This window comes from Cervus elaphus, chromosome 29 (genome assembly GCF_910594005.1).
Source record: "Cervus elaphus chromosome 29, mCerEla1.1, whole genome shotgun sequence".
NCBI lineage: Eukaryota > Metazoa > Chordata > Mammalia > Artiodactyla > Cervidae > Cervus > Cervus elaphus.
The window spans coordinates 61,628,238-61,632,792 of NC_057843.1; the positions used below are offsets into that span (position 1 = coordinate 61,628,238).

Consider the following 4,555-nt stretch of genomic DNA (forward strand, 5'->3'; position numbering starts at 1 on the left):
TTGTAGTGAACTCAATCCCATACAATACACTTTAAAAAATAATGTCATCCATTTATCTGATAAGAGTCCACAATACACAGAGCCCCCAGTGAGTAAAAGTGGACTCTTAGTAAAAGACATTAAAGCTGTTACAAAAAACATCATCAGAGAGCACCAGGCTGAGGGGTGGGGTCTTGGGGTGCGTGGGAGAGAGGCTTAGAGGGAGGGATGTGTGCACTCACGGCTGGTTCATGGTGCCGCACTGTGGAAACCAGCACGACAGTGTGAAGCGACTGTCCTCCGATTAAACATAAATGCAAAAAAATAATAAAATGTCTGTATCAAATTACCACTCTCCTCCCAACCATCATTATGAATCAAAAGAGTTTCTTAAATGATTACATTCACTAGTCGTAACAAATGTATTTGGGGAGGTCTTAAAGAACAAATGTGAGGATGAATCAGGTAATGCTCCCTGATGCTGAAATTGCTAAACTTCTCACAGAATATGAAAAGCAAATTTACTTTTAAAGCATCTTCTTGCAGTTGCTGGGTCTTTGGGGACTGACTGCGGGTGTCACGTGGCTACTTCTATTAACAGGTTTGTGATATCCAGTCATAGTACTCTTAAAGAACAGTTAGCATCTTTAGAATAGGATTCAGGAATGTTACTCATCGCAGCTCATGGACTCCAACGAAGGCAGAGTCAAGGAAACGACACCTGGTTGATATCCAAAAACAGCCAGAGCTGGCAGTGGTCTGCGGCCTCAGTAGTCCAAGCAAGGAGTAGAACAGGACACGAGGCATGGGAGTAAACACTTCCCATCTGCGTGTCTCTGGGTGTGTGCATGACTTGTGTCCAAGTCTTCTGTGACGCCAGGGACTGTAGCCCGCCAGGCTCCTCTGTCCATGGGATTTCCCAGGGAAGAATACTGGAGTGGGTTGACATTTCCTCCTCCAGAGATCTTCCTGACCCAGGGATCGAACTGCTGTCTCTTCCGTCTCCTGCACTGGCAGGTGGCTGCTTTCCCACTGCGCCACCTGGGAAGCCTAAGTACTTCCCACAGCATTCCAAAGATGTGACCCCTAAATTCAGTTTTTCATTCCCAATAATGTCCCTTAAAAAACGCGTAGCTTAATTATAATGAGTGCACCCAGTTTTGATGCCTTTATGTCTTATCTAAGAATACTCCCCACTTTCTGTTTTATGTGGTATCTATTACACAGTTGAGCTTCACTCTTTTTTGGTATAATTTCAATCTTTCAAAACTTGTGGGGAGGCTCTGCTTTCCTCACAGATGAACGAGAGTCCCTGATCTCCAGATAGCCTCTCCTTTTACCTCCCTGCTCTGTTAAACCTGCCACTCCCTCCCTTAGTCCCTCCAAAGTGGGTTCCACCTGAAGTAGGTTTGCTATCGTATTCTTTACATGAGTCCTCCACTCCTTTCTCCACATATTTCCCTCCCACCTCTTCATTTCCTCTATGGACCATATTTGCAGCTGACCCACCTAAGCCCATTCGGGCACCCTGTCCTCAGGAAGAACTCCTTTGATCCTGCTGTTTCCTTACTGAATCTGGTATTTAGTCTTAATGATTTTGTTTGTTTCACCTCATTCTTTACACTTCACACAATTCCTTCTGACAAGCATCATCTTGGGTTCTCCGATCAATCACTTTATTTTTTTTTTACAGCTGTGAAATGTATGTTTATTGTTACTTCTGACCCATTGTACAACTAATCCAGCACAAATTACCAGAAAAATTTTACATTATTTATTCAGGACTGTGGTTTCTCAACAACTTCGAACTTGGGGTCTTCAAATGTGAAGTTAGGGAAAGTGTTCATGTCTGCTTTATCATATATTTGGTCAAGCTTAAAAAGCTCCCTGTCCAGTTCTTGCTGACACTCTGGGTCAGCATCAACAGGTCCTCCAGATGTCTGTCCCCTAGTTCTATATTCCCTGGTCTTGTCCATGAAGAATTACCGTACAGGATCAGGTTCCTTATCAGATGCCACTGCTGTTAACACCTATGCCCCTCCTCAGAGACTGAGACTGCAGAATGAGTGACAGAGGACCTGAGGGGCCTCTGAAGAACCTGGAGACCCTGTCGCCTGCACTCAATCCCAAGCTGCCAGAGCCGCCACCGCCGCCTCCCTGTTCCCACCAAGCACTTCAGAGATATAATGGAAAGGAGGGTGCAGTGGGAAGGATGGCTTTTGAAAGCTTGAATGCAAATGGCACGCTAACAAGCTGTGCTACCTACGGAAAATTATGTAGCATCTCTGAGCCTCTACGGGCTTCCCGGTGGCTCAGATGGTAAAGAGTCTGTCTGCAGTGTGGGAACTCGGGTTCGATCCCTGGGTCAGGAAGTTCCCCTGGAGAAGGGAATGGCAACCCACTCCAGTATTCTTGCCTGGAGAACTCTGGAGAAAGGAGCCTGGCGGGCTTCAGTCCATGGGGTTGCAGAGTCAGACACGGCTAGGTGACTTAACACTGAGTCTCTATTCGCTGCAGAGGTTTGTAGAAGAGAAACTATTACCACATCAACCAGGGCTGGAGTACAGCGATCACGAAATGGTGAGAGGGAAGGAGTTCCATGAACTACAAAGAACCCCATCGACCAGGGCTGGAATACAGCGATCACGAAATGGTGGAAGGGAAGAATGTCCAGAAGTACACTGCTATTCTCCTAGCACTATCTCTGCAGCTATTAGCAGCTGTATTCCTCTTCCACCCACAGAATCAATGTTCTCATCTATTCTCTTGATAACTTACTCCTGAGAGACCTGGCCCACTGACCTGTTTTAGTTTCACAGAAGGAGAAGCTGGGCCTTGATTCACTGCAGCTGAAAGTTTTAGTGTCGTAGTGGTCCGCCACATAGATAATTTCTTAAAATTTCCCATGGCACATCTCATTCCTTCTCAGTCCCTGGAGAAAAGCACCTGGTAAGTGGTTAAACCGAGCCATCCTCACCACCTTGCCAGTTTACACATGTCTAAGAGGCAAAAGAGTAGTGCAGGCTTTGAGATACAATCGGCCTGGGTTTAAATTCTACCAACAGCCCTTACTAGGTGTATGATCCTGGGCAAGTCTCTTAACTCTTTGAGCCTCAGTTCTCTCACCTATAAAATGGAGACAATAATATCTCACATAGGCACTCAATAGATAATAATCATTACAATGATGATTATACTATAGAAATGTGAAGAATCTGTTTAAGGAGCATCTAGCTTTACTGCTACTTTTACTGGGATTGTTCATATTTCCTAATAACTTGTTAACCAAGTCCTGAGGTTTCCAGGAGCCACTGTGCCATTCACAGGCCCAAGGAGGGAACCTTGCAGCATCCGCGTAGATGACCTGTTTTTCTCCTGGGATATCTACCAAGATAAATCCCATTTCTCGTACCATGCTCCATATTGCCAGAAAATGGAAATGATACAACTCCTGTATTAATTCCAAACTGAGCCACTGAGAGGTCTCCAAATAAGCCCCTTATTCTGCCTAAATCCTACCCATCTTCCAAGTCTCACACTCTCTGCTTCCCCTAGTGTTCTCTCCTCTGTCCCGATACCTCCTGAAGAGCAAAAACCCTGCTACCATCTCAATGGGCAAGTTCAGAGTGGGGCTTAAGGGGAAGATGAGGTAGAGAAGATGGTACCAATGACCCATAGAGGAAGTAGAAAGATAAATTACTGAAGTCAGGGAAAATGTGAACCCAAGTGTTACTCTATGTTCAGACAGGATTTTCAAGATGGGAAAATGCAATCTAGTGTAAGAAAACAAATGAGAGAAGAGCTATGGGGACTTTTCACCCTGGAAAGACACAAAATATCCTCACAGGGCTTTCCATATACAATGTTCTATAAGGCTGTGATTAAAATCCATAATGAAAAGCTAGATGTGAACAGAGAATAAACATTATTGTTCAATCAGTGCAGAAATTATCATCAATTAAGCTAACTGGAGAGTCTCAAAAAAGCAGAGATGTTCAAACTGTGCTAGAGGGCTCCTCCTCTGAGCACTCTGAGGGAGTTTAATGCCCCTGCCTGCAGTTTACCAGGTACTATAGCTGCTCCCTGCTGGGGTGCCTCACGGGCAGAGCTGAGTTTGAGTCCTGCCTGTCTTCTTGGCGCCTAGCAGAGAGCGACACACAGTCCTTCCTCTTTAACTGGGGGCTGAACCACATTTCCTCATGCCTGAGCGAGCCGCAGGGTCAGGTCTTGAGTTGCAAAACTTTGACTCTGGGTCCAGAACTTCTAAGACAATGCAACCCCCAAGCTAACTGAGAGATCTCCATGAATACCTGCTGACAGAGACGTGACCACCAGCGGGCCCCTTCTTCCTTTACCTGTCTAACCCTGGCAGGAATGCCTCCTCAACCCTACCTGTGGGCTCAGCCTGGCCCCTAGTTCTGGACACCATCCTGGCCTGAGGTGAAGAGAAGCATGAGGCCTCAGTATAAGCATAACCAACATGGTGACTGAGACAACTCAGATCCAATCTCTTGGAGGGGAGACAAGACCTCCAGTTCTTTTACCATCTAGTCAATGCTGTAACAATGGATTTGGA

General features: G+C 45.7%; 1 pseudogene; it reads right to left on the reverse strand.

The window, feature by feature from the left end:
- Positions 1–1,757: 1,757 nt before the first annotated feature.
- LOC122685919 lies at positions 1,758–3,401 on the reverse strand (annotated as a pseudogene).
- Positions 3,402–4,555: the final 1,154 nt, after the last annotated feature.